The sequence below is a fragment of the Melospiza melodia genome, chromosome 3, assembly GCF_035770615.1.
Source record: "Melospiza melodia melodia isolate bMelMel2 chromosome 3, bMelMel2.pri, whole genome shotgun sequence".
Taxonomy (NCBI): Eukaryota; Metazoa; Chordata; class Aves; order Passeriformes; family Passerellidae; genus Melospiza; species Melospiza melodia.
In genome coordinates, this window is record NC_086196.1 from 32,094,412 (window position 1) to 32,109,132 (window position 14,721).

A 14,721-nucleotide genomic window follows, 5' to 3' on the forward strand; every position below is an offset into this window, starting at 1 on the left:
GCAAGAGCAAGCGTGAAGATTTACTCTGAGTCTTTAGCCAGGGTACCTGTCAATAGTAAAGGCAGAATTAATGACATATGTACTCTTGTGCAAGAAATTTTTAGGTCCATTCCTGACCAACATTACAGGCTGGTGCAGCCATCTAGGCAAGAATATGGTCTTACGTTTTTATGCTCACAGAAGAGGAGCGTGAGCTTGATGCAGTTCATATACATTCAAATATTGTGCATGAAGAACGCAAAATTGTCACACACACACTGGTTGCTACAGAGTCTATTGTGCTGGGAAGATATGTTTCTTTCCTGTCCAGCTCTATGAAATTTTCCAAAGCCAGAAAACTCCTTTATTTTGTGCTGAGAAAAGTTTGCTTTCTCTTTTTGACTTTTATAGATATGAATTTAAAAATTCTCTTATGTCTGATTAAAGAAACAGAGAAAGTGGAGAAAACACTGGTTATGATGCTTTTTGCCAATGTTTTTGTTTCCTGTATGGCTATATTGTTTTTTCAGGTAATCAGGGGAGGCAAAAATCAATGCAGAGAGGAAAGCATCATGAGACAACCTCCCCTGCTCTCCCTCCTGCCCATATAGCACAAGATATTCCTTTTTAGGGTATATTGGGTTTGTGTTCTGTGTATTTGTTTAATTTTGTGCCATTCCTCCTTCTTTCTTCTGGGTGAAAAATTTTACTTTGATGAGTAACACTATATAGCATTTAACTGTGAGCAGTATCAGCTGCCAGCGGCATCTGAGGCTGTAAGATCCACAAATAGCAATGAAGTGATATAGAACTGAGAGAGTGAGGTAAAAACACTTCTTAATTGAACTTAATAGGGGAAAAAAATGTATAAAGAGGCAAGAAAAAATAATACACTAAAGGTGTAACAGAGGAAGCACTGATCTCTTCTCTCTGTGGTCAGTGAGAGAACTCAAGGAAACAGCCTGAAGCAGAGCCAGATGTGGCTTAGGTTAGTTTTCAGGAAAAGGTTTTTCACCTAGAGAATGGTCAAGCACTGTAACAGACTCTCCAGGACAGGGTGACAGCATCAAGCCTGGCAGAGTTCAAGAACGGTTTGGACAATACTCTCAGGCACATGGTGTGAATCTTGTGGTGTCCTGTGAAGGGCCAGGAGTTGAACTTGATGATCCTGATGGGTCCCTTTCAACTCAACATATTCTATGGTTCCATGACAAGAGGAATTGGTTTCAAGCTGTGCCAGGGCAAGTTTGGATTAAATATTGAGAAAAATTTCTTCACTGAGACGCTTGTCAAGAATTGGAACAGGCTGCCCAGGGAGCTGGTGGAGGAGCTGGTGAAGGAATTTAAAAGACATATAGATGTGGTACTTGGGATTTTGGTTTAGGGATGGAATTGACAATGCTGATTTAATGGTTAGATTTGATGACTTCAGAAGCCTTTTCCAACCTAAATGATTCTATGAGTCTAGGTGGTGGTAAAAAGAACATTGGAATTTGCTGCCTTGAAGCTGAGGCTCCCTAGTGCTTCTGATATTAGCTTTTCTTGATAACATACTTATTAAAAAATGAAAAGCACCATGCTGAGGCAGACTTTTTAAAGAAAGCTGGAAGGATCGTAAAGTGCTGAATGGATTTTTGCCACTTAAGTTAGGTGTGGGTAACGGTAGACAGTGGGTAGTAGGCAACAATGGACTTTTCACATAAATGAACACTGTACCAGAATGTTGATTGGTGGGAGCACTACTCCCATTAAGCAGTAGGAACAGTTTCTTGCTGGTTTTGGGCAAAAAGGTTTTATGTAATTAGAGTTCTAATTAGAAATGCCAGACCTAATGTTCTATTGCCTACTTTGGTTTGAGGGCTATAGGAAAATATTAACTTTTGACAGAAGTTTGCATCCACCAATTACTTGTGAAAAGATTTGGATGGAAAGCAGAGCCTCAATCTTTCAGTAAAATGAAAAGCAATTAAAAGAAAAAGCAAATCATTATGCTATTAATTTCTCTCAATTATGTGTGCCATTACTGTATTGCTATCACTGACAACATTCCCTTATTAGCAGCAGTCAGCCTGACATTTATTCTATCCCTGAACATAGCTTCATCATAAGAATGCTGAAATGTAGGAATAAGTCATATTATAATGATGAAGGTAAGACTTGGATCCCAACAGACCAATATTTCTGTCCATCTTTTTAAAGATGGTCCAAAGTGGTTAGAAAAGACAGATTTGGATGGTTGTTACTTTTCTGGGCAAACCTTCATAAATTTGCCATTTCCTCCTCAATCAGTAGCTCCTGTTGACAGTTATAGAAGTTAGTTAACACACATTGTCATACAAAACTACTGTGACTCAGCTGTGCAATGGAGAGTGAAACTTTTTGCTTCCCTTCCATATAAACACACAGACATATATTAGCTGTGCTTGAAACAAACTTGAAAGTGAGGTTAAGTTGCCCAATGCCTCTTTGCATTTAATAATTCAAAGAAAAAAAATAATCTCTATAGTAAGTGAATCAGCACACCTAAAACACCTTTAACCTTCTAGAGGAGCCTATTTCTCTCTGCCTATAAGAAAGGGAGCCTTGGGAAATTATTCTCCATAATTAGGCACTGTGGGAATTTAAAAATAATTACAAGTCAGAGCATATGTGATAATCTAACCACTGAGAATAGCACTGGGGCAAGAGTTCTGTCCACCTAACACATTTGGTTTATCCATCTGTGAGACTAGTGAGGGAGTGGTGATATCCTGTATTTAGGTCATAGTACTGCATTTTTTACTAGAACTTAGAGTGACTTATACTGTTACAGTGACAGTGGAAGCACATTTATCTAGCTGGCACCACCTGCATCTTCCATTGTTACATCTAGTTATGCCTCTAGTGAAAAAAGGTGCAATTTTAATTAGCTGTATATGTTTGATTATTAGGGTCCAACCTTAAGCTATAAGCCAATATACATACGGCCAACATTTGCCTTAAACCTATGCACTAAATTCAGTAACTAAATTCATTTTAATAATTTCATTTGACCAATTCTTGGAGTTCTTTCCTCCAACAGCAGCATGTCACTGTTCTAAAAATTAGTCCTGGAAGGCAAGCCTTACACAAGTCTTTCCACAGGAATATTTGACAAGCCCTTTTCTCCTCCCAAGAGGCAAGGATGTGGGACATAGATACAACCTCATGTTTTGCCTTAGTTCAAGTAAATCTTTAAACATGACCTGTTCACCTTCAGAGGTACTTGACAGGTTGCAAATCTGCAGCTTCATATAGTTACAGAGTGTAGTGTGTATATTAATTAATGAAAACATGGCTGTCTAGGAGGTTGCATGAAGAGCTGGGGGCCTCTTAGGCACATCCTGGGGTGAGCACCTCGCCTCAGTTGAAGCAGGCAGTTGAATTCACCAGGCTGTCCTTGGTTTAATTTTTCTGCTTTATCAAATTGGCATTCATTGTACTGTAATGCTGGACTTTGCTGAGAACAGTAAACGATCCCTGGGGAGGAAAGAAACTGGAACAAAAGCCTGATATCTGGGCTGTCTTACTGCATATGCCGAAGATTTAATGTTTTCATTTTTATTACCACTGTGGTTGCTTGTGGTGAGTTTAATTTTTCATGTAGTACTTTTTTGGCACAGTTCCACTTGCAGAACTGAAATGACATATCCATCTATCTTTTCAGTTCCTGGGTGATAAAAGTACAATAAAAAAAGCAAATCTTAAGTTAGTTTTCTGTCATGAACAGAAATAAATCATAACTAAGTCTTAACTCCTCCTTTTCCTCCTGCCAAAAGTCCTGTACTCAAACAAACATTTCTTACAGGCTTCCTGCTAGTTTTTGAATAATATTCCACTTTATTTTATCAGTTCTTCAGCTTTTATCTTTAAAATTTTTTACTGCAATGAGGTATACTAACTGTTTCATAATGTATGATTTTACTGTAAAATATTGATTTCGAAAAGAAATACCCAGAGAAGTACTCAAGCTTATAGTAGGCAGATATTGACCTGGTTAGCCATTACTAATCTAAAAGTAGGCTAATCCCAATTAAATTCTGTTTGTACCTATGTGTTTAGAACCAAAGCAGATTTTGAAACCTGACTTTCCTTTTGACTGCTTATTGTTGTGCAATAGTTTAGACATTTGAATGTTTCTCTGAGCTGGCATTCTTAATAGAGTGCATGAGAGTTTGCAGATTCCCATGTCAGTCAAACTATTAACTGCTGATATGTCTTTAGAAACCCCACATTTCATAATATTTCCTTTGCTGGCTGCCCCAGGGACAGAAACTTATTAAACAGAAGAGCAATGAAAAACAAATGCTGCTAATCTTATTTATACACGAGTTTTGCTATGTGGGAGACACTAGCATTTATGAAGAAGAGTAACTCCCAAATGTTAGTGTATCCATGCAAAGCTTTTTTTTACATTTGCCTTCTATTGCTGTGTTAGCCTTGGGAGCAGATTCAAATATCTGTACTAAAGTTAACAGTTCTCTCACACTGCTGTTGATGTGATACTGGAAACTGCTGTCTCCACTTTGTGAGCTGCACAAAGGCAAGCTGACCACCTCAGATGATGGCAGAGGAAAGGAAGTGTGGCTTCATGGAGAGGGTGAACTGCACTGTTGTCTTTAAAGGCGCTTGTTGTGAGAAGCAAGGCACACTGCCAGATTCTTGTATGGTAGTCTGGGCATACCTATGAGGCTGGTAGACAATTCTGAAGACCTTTTCATCTGATATAGTTCACACAAAGTGAATTCATTATGAGAGGATTAAGCAGCTTAGATATCATCCCCTTCACAACTGCTTCTTTCCCTGAAGAGGTGCCAGGAAAATGTTGTTTTTCATAAGGGTACTTTGTATGGATGGTGTACAGAGAGTGGTCACAGCCTGTGGACAACAGGAATTTTAAAACAGTTGTGACAAGAGGATCTCCTTTCTTCTGTAAGTCCCTCTAAACTAGACAGGGCTGGTGCTCCTCTAAGGAACAACAGCTAACTTCAACCACATCATTATTCATATAATAGGCTTTTTCATTTTTCATGAGGAAAGATATCCTCTTAAATGAGTTTGGAAACCCTGTGAGTGTTTTACTGAACACATGCAGAAAATATGGTAGGCTGAGCAAAGAATAATCCAAATTTCTAGCTTGCTGTGACAACCCCTGAGAGAAACTTGAAAACTAGTTTGTTTTTCTTTTTAACATTTGCTTTGATTTATGGCATGCTCGGTGTTACTAAGGATCACACAGAGTGCAGCTGAGTGGTGCTTGGTTGCTGTCTGGGGTTAAAACACAGCAGATCTTAATTAATTCTAGCTTGGTCTTATCTACATGTCTGACTCAAATACTGTACCTAAGTTTAGAGTAGTTATGACTGGACTGAAGTTCTGGTGTTGAGAATACTTTGGTACAAACCTTTGGCATTTCTTTGGTACATGCAACTAAGGGCTGAGCTGTTTCTAGCACAAAGTTCTGTGAATTTTGACTGTGAGGATCCTTTGCCTTGACAAATTAAGAATGTCAAAAATTCTTACTTATTACATCTACATGAAGTGCAGTATGCCATAACATTAGATTAGTTATTGGACTAGGTCAGGACCCTTGGATTAACTCCCAATGGGACTATTGCTCTATCATTTTTGGAGACCTCCAAGTAAAAGGGAAAATTAAATCAAACTTGTTTTCATTAAATATTTTGGTAGAAAACAAAGCAAACTAAAAAGGAAGATTACAATTGTGAATTTGTTACAATAAAACAATAAAATAATTTAAAATAAAATAATAAAATAATTTTTCTGATTAATACTTGATAGAAGTAAAGAACAGCCTCCATAATATGTGGCAGACATAACTGGAGAAATGTAAACTATGTACCTATAAACTCTGTAACATTATCAACCCTTGGTAATAAATCTGAGGTTTTGGTAATAATTTATGTCAGAAAATATTCTCTGTGATATGCAAAGGAGCAATATTCTCAGAACTTGATGTTTATTTATTGGGTTTTACAAATGATGTAAAAGCTTTTTGAGCAATACTTTTGTCAGCTATTTCCCTTTTGTCTCTGAAATTGTAAATGATCATGGGTGTTTTTCTGTGATGCTACAAAGTTGATGTAAACATTTGCAGGGATTATTACTGAATGTCTGGAACTTGTGCTGCCTAACAAGCTCCTGGTTAGTTTTGGGTTTTTTTAACAGCCTTGGAAACTTTTTTTTTTGTCTTAATAACAGCAAAATCAGGGTAGCATTTTTGTTCTCAAACTCTCAAAGAAAGTTTCCAATGTGAAGTGTGGCCAGGGTGAAACAGTGTTAGGAAAAAAGTCCACTCTCTTGAGGCCTCATAGACAGAAGTCCAAAATTACCAACCTCCCCAAGTGGGGCCTCTCAGAGCCGGTGAAGTCTGGAGTTTCCTGCAGCTGGAGGATTGATGAAGGATGACAATGGATCCTGGGCCAATACCTCCACTCCTTGAGGCTTGAACCCTCCACCTGTTGACTGGGGCCATCACTGCTAAAAGTCTTCGTAACGAGCCCCTGAGCTTCTGTTCTTGGCTCAGATCAAAAGAAAGGCTTGAACAAGCTTTAGGTATGGATGCTGAACCTGACAGTTTAAAGGAAAAAAAAGAAATGACAATAAGAAGAGGAGGGGCAACTTCTTCATGCTAAGCATGTCTTTGTAGAAAAAAAGTATAAGGACACCAGGTACTGAGACACCTCTGTATTTGCCATGACAATGAAGGTGTCTTTGAGAGTTTATATTGCTTCACAGTGAAAGAAGATCTGATTTTCTGCATGAATCAAGTGGAACTGACTTTATAAGGTCTGTCCGCTTCCCTCCTATCAAAATTAAAAGGGAAGCAAAGCACGACATCTCCACATAAGAAGTATATCAATTGACACAGGAAAGTATTTCTAAAAGTCATGGGGAAAAAACAAATAGTGAGGAGTTTACATGTTTTTGAAAGAGCTTAGCAAGTGAAAAAATGATCTTTCTTTGCTTGACAAAATTGCAAAGGGTTTAAACAGCTCGGTTACAAAAGGGCAGGTTTAGCATAGGTAACCTTTCCCATCTGAACACAGAGCAGGATTTATTAATTAGTAATTACTTCTATAAAGGACAGTGTCATGCTGACAGCAGTAATGAAAAATTCATGACGGAGACTTAACATTCTAATCTGCTGGATTACTATAAGGAGGCTGCCAAACTTGGGCGACCAGCCAGTGCTAGGAACACAAACAAATATCATAGTTCCCATAGAAACTGGGATCACCTTGGAGATGATTAATACCAGTCTGACTTAAAATGGGTGTTCCAGAGATATCACTCTTGACTGATTTAATTATGACCTGGTGTAATACAGTTGAGCATCTCTGAAGAAAAATAACTCTCTATTTCTCAAATTCTTCCTCCTACTCCTTGATGGAAGTCTAAGAAGGATATTATTTTATTTTGTTTCTTTGCTATTAAGAGAGAACAGAAAACCATATAGGACACATCCCAGAGCCATGCATGTCACACTGGAACATAAACAAATATACTGAAGGCTGGAATAATTAGAATCTTTTTTTTTCGTGTTTGTTTGCTTGTAATCTTGTAAAAGCATACATTGCTTATATCGTGCAGTACTCTGAGCAGTACAAACTATCAAAAGTTTTCATACTTAAGCAGAGTATATCAGCTGGTGCTAGGAGAATTTTTACAATCCATTACAAAAATGGATCTTTGTGAATAGATTACTAGTCCAAGGTTGTACACTGTAGGCAAAAATATTCACAAGAGACTATAAAAAAAAGATTGTAAAAGAAACAAAAACAAAAAATCAAAATAACAACAAAAAACACCCCAAAAATAAAAAAAACACCTTAAATAGATCTTTTCAGCATTGTCGTCAGAGAATCTAGGTATTCTATAAATAAAATACTCGGTGCTTGCATCACCACATCTAACACTTCTGATGTCATTCAATCTCTGTCTCTCAATGATCAAAAATTGAATATCAAATCTTGTGTGTTAGCATGTTTTTCTAAAAGACCTAAACCTCCATAAGTGCTAAATCTATAAGAACTTCTACCATCATCATTGAACTAGCATAAAATTCAGTTTCCCTTGCATTTGTTCTTGATGATCAAGTTTTCATGCACATTTCTGATACATGAAAAGTTTAAAATTTAACAGCAATTTGTGAGAGATGACACCAAACAGCTCATTTACCAAAATGTGCTCTTATCTCATATTTACATTAAGTATTATTATTGACAGCAATACTCAATTTGGTTGAAATACCATAAACTTTTCAATACTGAAACTTCAATGGTTTTAGGCAAATATTCACAATGTGATTTATTCCTTCTTTTAATGTTGAAAATGCTTCCATGCTTATTTGTTTTTAGAATGCTGGAAAGAACTAAAATATTTCTCCACATTCATGTATGCAATTAGGAAACATTTCCCTATCCAGAATCAGAAGTAAAATAGCCCTGGTTTTCCTCACTTCTGGATGTGGCCTTATATGTGTCAAGTGAGAAGAGGATGGAGACATTTTACAATATCAAAATAACTATGATGACTTTCAGCTTGTATTCTTCATGAGTGAAGCTGCTGGGTAGACCAGATTCTGGGAAACTGCTTGTTCCAGAAAGTAGTAACACAGAGCTGCAAATGCTAACTGTCCCAATGAGAGTAGCAATGGAAAAGTAATAGAAAACTAATCTAACTGTACCAAGAGCTCTGCAATGGCCTCACAGGGAAAAAGAGAAAGTGCAGATGAATCAGAAGCAACATCAGATTTGAAAGCTGAATTAAAAAAGCAAGTGGTTGTAGTATGCAAAGGAAAAATGGAAGGATATGAAAGCATATTCAAAGTGACAGGCTAAGAAAAACTAAAAGTAATTAATTTTAAAGTATCTGAAGTCTTAACAGAAAGACAAAGCATTTTTTCTAGCTCTTCAACAATGAATGGATTATATTAACAGGTGAAGGAAAAAAGTCTGAATTGGTTGATATCTTTTTGAAACACTAACCATAAACAGTCAACTTAGTGTTGTAGCTACAAGAGTTCAAAGCCAGGCTAGAATTTTGGATAAAAAGTTCGAGTCCTTGGGTTAGTTTCTGTAAGATATTTTCAAATTGTTTAGCAATTCTCAGATGAGTTACAAGAGCCTGAGAGCAGGTCAAGGCCATTTCAGGACAGAGAGTTGGTGATATGAAGAACTGTGGCCCTTGGGTAGGTTTTTGAAAGGAGAGAAAAGTCTAGACATACTAACCTCTGAAGAAGTTGAAAAAGAAGAGCTAGAGCTTTGGCTCTGGTCAACTAAATATCTTGAAAATTCTGGAATAAATAAGCAAAGCACGTATGAAAATTAGCAGATAATGAGAAAAAGAGATTTTACAAGAACAAATCACATTGGACAGCTAGGACAAGAAAATATGCTTTTCTAGTGGGAGAAGAGTGGTAGATGTATTATATGTACGGAAATCATTTCATTACTTGTTCATACAACCCATCCAAGAAAATACATGCTCACTGAAATGAATAGCTATACAAGAAAACAGGAGCATGTCTGCATGTCTATGGTTGTGAAACATGAAGTCCAATTAAACTGAACCCAGCAGTGAGAATCCTCATCAGAAAAGACTGAAAGCATGGGTGGAATAAAAAGCAACAGGTTAAACTGTGTGCAAGTGTGATATGTATTGCAATTGAGAGGAAAAGAATGGCAAGAGATCCGCATAGAAAGTAGATATGCAAAACCAGTGCTCCTCCCAGTTTTTGGAACTTTGAGTTCTTTCATTTGCTCTCATGCAATGCTTTGCATTGAAAACAGTCATTCCTTCCCAGGAAGAATTACCATCATGTTCGTAATCAGCTCCTTTCTTCTCATGACAAGTTACAACCAAGGGTCACAACTTGTTCTCACTTTCAGGTGAAAAGTTCTGCTGCTCAATTCTTTGTGGTCCACTTGATGCCTTTTCATGAATTCCTTGAATTCACTTTCTTCCCTGGCACTGTATCCAAGGGACACTGCTCAAAGGTTTTCAGCAGGAGGTGATTTTAAGAAAAGGATACTTAATTTTTGTCATGAATGATGTTGGTGTATCTTTTGTACTACAGAGCAGGAGGATGGATGTCTCTGTCCATTCCACCCCATCCCAATCCCTTCCACATCTATTTTTCTGTAGTTCCACATGAACAGGATGAACTGGCCAATATAATTCTTCATCAAACTGGAAAGCTCACTGATGAAAAAGTAAACACTTAGGAAGGGCTGTAGGTCCATGATTTGTCTCTTTCTTCTGCTTATCAATTTTTAAATTTAATTCTATCCAAAAATGCTGAATTCTCTGGAGGAGAATACAACTAGCTTCTTCCTGTACTAAAAAACTTCCTAAGTTCTTAAATTTAGTTTTTATATTTTACTCTTGCTTTTTCTAAGACTTTCAACTACCAAAATATTTTATGGCAAGAATGAAGACTGGATTTTTTCAAGGGAATAAAGTATCTATCCTGAATTTTTTGGTGAATGCCTGCATGTTATTATGAATCATAATAGATTACATCTACCTAGATGTTTTCCACAAATACAACCATTGATGTAATTTTGCAGGGGGGCATGGCAGAGCAGGGTGGTAGATCACTTTTGATCGCCTTTTTATATGCACTGGTCTTATTGATTTGTTTCAGTAGACTTGCTCTGATGCAAGTTACAATGATAAGCCAGCCATCTCTTCCATATCTGGAGCTGTATTCAAGTTTGATTTTGCTAATTTAAGTTCTCTAAGCATAATTTAAGGCTTGCAATTTATTCTTCATGTCTCACATTTCCTTAGCTATGTAATCAATACATAGGATCCCACACTGAGGCATGCATGTGCTGCAGCGGTTTGTTGGAGGTGTAGAGTGAGAGGACTTCTGCACTAGAGCCTGCTCTTCTTCTCTCAGCTTCCACTAGGACAAGTCACAGATTTTCCAGCTTTATGAAGGCCAAAGCATCTTCTCCTCCCTCCAAAACCAGGGGAAGTCTATCTCCAGCCCAGAGAATGCTTTAGAAATTCTTCTTCCCTCCTGTATGGTGAAAATAACACTCCCTTCACTTTTTAAAAATCATGTAAAATATCTTCATAACAGCCTTGCTAAATGCTTTCCTTGAGGACAAAGAGACAACACAAAGGATGTACTCAGAGTTGCAAATACATCTCTGAGTTGAAATTCAGAAATGCAATTCCAAAACTATTTCTGACTAGGGAACATGATAGCTTTTGACACCTGTGTCCTAATCTCATCCCAAGCCCCCTTCAATTCCTGTCTGAATCTAAGTGCAGCTTGGATCCCTGTTAACATTTTTGTGCATGTTTAAGTTTGCTGATTAGAATAGCTTCATTGGTCTCAGCAGGGCCACTTGTGGCAGAAAATTAGGCACATGCATAAACATTTCTAAGTTTGCTACAAATTATGCTCTGTTCAATAGTGCCTGTACTGCAAGCATTGGCTTATCTGTGAAATGACACTGTCACAGACACATTTTATGAAAAATCCTTTCCTTAGGATTTTTTGCTCCTGAGAAGCTGAGAGGCCTCAGGAACAAAATGTAAATAATAATTATCTGCTGCAACAGGTGGATCTGTGATTGGTCTCATGTGGTTGTTTCTAATGGATGGCCAATCACAGTCAGTGGGCTCAGACTCTCTGTTCAAGACACAAGCTTTTGTTATTGTTCCTTTTCTATTCTTAGCTTGCCTTCTGATGAAATCCTTTCTTCTATTCTTTTAGTATAGTTTTAATATAATATATATCATAAAATAATAAATCAAGCCTTCTGAAACATGGAGTCAACATTCTCATCTCTTCCCTCATTCTAAGACCCCTGCAAACACCATCACATGATACAACTTGTCAAAGAAAGAAATATCAAAATTTTGGTCATAATATTCATGCAAAGTGTTGAAACATAAACAATTTTAAAGTTTAATCGAAAGAGATTAAACCAGATCAAAACCGAAGCTCTTCAAACATTATATCAACAAAATTCCTATCATGACCCTCTGCCATCCATCTCACAGAGAGAACAATTTCTGGGAAGTTGGTGCACATATATATAGTGTCAATGCTTCAGAGGCTTGTGTTCATTTATCTGTTCTTTAATGTATTACAAGAGAAGCATCCTCTCTATTTTCTCCCTGCCTTGAGTGACAAGAATCTATTGGCTTGTCTTCTGTAGTATTTTTTTGAATAATTATGCTACATACTGGAAATGCCAAAGAATAATTCAGCAATCTGCTCATATGTTCCTCATAGCTCCCTTGCTGAGTAATGGAATAATGCTGTATTGATAGTAGTTCAAATTATATAGCTAATAGATAGCATATTAAAGAGAAATCAAGCCTTTCTGCAATGTTCTGTGTTTGCTAATGCCATTCTAGAACTCATATAAATGACAAATATATAACAAAAAGCAATTTGTTGGATTCTGTGTATTATTTTGAAAAATAGGAGGGAAACTGCTCAGAGAAATACAACCATATGTCAATATGAGAGTGTGTTCTAAAGGCTGCTAAACTTTTCCCATATAAGTATGATTTATAAACTGAAAGTTGAATGAATCTTCTCTCTTCCAAGAATATCATCAGCAGATGGTCCAAATGCTCCAAAGAGCAGTCCTCAGCTACTTTCAAGGGGTTTCAATAGCTTTTGTGGTCCACCCATGAGAAATCTCAGTGACTTTAATAAAAATAAGCTGTACTGAGGCAGATGTCAGTGCTCAAGCCTTGGTTTCTACACGATTATATTTTATCAACAGATCACTTGGGTGCAGAAATATTTTGTTCATATTTTCTTGATGAAAATGATTTTCTCACAGTACTTTCTATTCTTTTGTGTCCTGATACCGTCTTACAGGGTACTTTTTATTTACTGATAGAGCTGATAAGGACTAGAAGTAATTATCTGAGCATGTGTGAAATGTGTGTATTCAACTGGCTTATTTTATTTTCCTAGGGTAACTTCTATTCATGCCAGCATTGAACCTCAACAAATCTTCATGAAGCCACAGTCAATTAAAAAAATATTATCATGCCTATAATACCTCCCCAGGTGTAAAATAATAAGGATATGTGTGAGCAGTTAAAGACTTGTTTTGCAGAAGAAATGGCTGCATATGGTGTCAGGCATATCTGGTGGTATTCCACTGTAAATCAGTGCCACAGCAAAAAGCAGAACCTATTACTCCTCTCTCTGGTGTCTTAATTTGCTCACATTTGACAAATTTGACTTCTAGTTTAAGACAGAAAATAAAAGTATATTGGGTATCTTATTGATCCATTTCTATGTGCATACAATCTAGCTTTGGGTCAGGGTTTTGATTGCTTATACCTTCTTCTGCAGACACATAATGGTAACTTCTGCTGCTTAAAACCCAACAATACATTCCCAACACTAGGTTTGCAATACTCATTGTACAGACTAAGGAATGAATTTATGAGTGAAAGCACATTTAGAAGGGAGAAGATGAAGAAAAATGGTGATTTTTGCAATTACAGATCTTTTAAGACAATCATTCTCTTAAGCTGACAGGAAGATTCTTTTTCTTCTATATGTACAGGCTTCACTTGCACAAATTTGAGTGATTATCAATTTTAGCAGGGAGGTATGTGTTTCACACTGCATTGTTACTTTCATCACAGGTAAAACCCATGGAAACTTTGGCGCTGATAATAAGAAGGCCCATTATAGGAAGGCTAATAAGATTTTGGAGATGTTAAGGCTACATGCATTATTCATACACTATGAATGGAAAGCACTGAAGTCCTCAACAGACTTTGGAAGCCTTGGAGGCTCTGAAAGATGGTTAAATATTTTACACAGCAGTCATAGGGTTAGCAGTGTCAAGTGAAATCCATATATTTTCACAAAATTTTAACACTAATATTATAAGAAATGGGTACTACAGCAGGTTTCCTACCAATGACAGGTTTAGTAGTTAGATTTCTACTCCCTCCACCTGGTTCCCTAGATCAGCAGTGGCAGTTCTGCCTGTATTTGTCTCTCTCTTCACGCATCTCCTGCTGCTCAGTGACCTCAGTGGTCCTTAGAGAGGAAAGTGTCCTGGATTTCTCTACTGGAAGGAATAATTGATGACCATGAAAACTAACAGTGCTTAGTACTTCACAGGAGACCCTTAAAAACTTAAAGAATAGTATCCTTTAAAAGCTGCTTAAGAAAAATACCTGATGAGAATCAGGTTTGCTTTGCATTTAACGTGTTTTCTAGACAAAACTTTCTTGACACATCTTTAAAGTCCCACATCAGAACTGCAGTGGGTAAAGTGAAAATTCATCTCAACCTCAGCCATCTTTGTTTAGTGGTAATTTTTCTACTGTGTTTGTGCCACTTCTTTTACATCCTCCTTTTCTGTTTCTATCTCTCTTCCTGCATGGGATCTTGTAGCTTTCCTCAAAGAGAAAGTTGACAGAGTACCTGTCCTTCCCCTTGTCTAATCCTTTTGCTGACTTCCCCGCCTACAATTCTCTTCTCTCACTTTCTGGCATACACAGGGATGGAGATTTCTGGGCTGCTTTCCTTTTCTTCCCTCATCTGCACTTGAACAAGTAAATTTCAGCTCCCCTTTACTACTCACAAATATTTCTTTGGATACTTTTTACTCCCAAGTCAAACCTAACTAAGACTGACCCGTGGGTGTGCTTCTCCCTTCAGACTCTTCTGCTCTTCTCCATTTCATG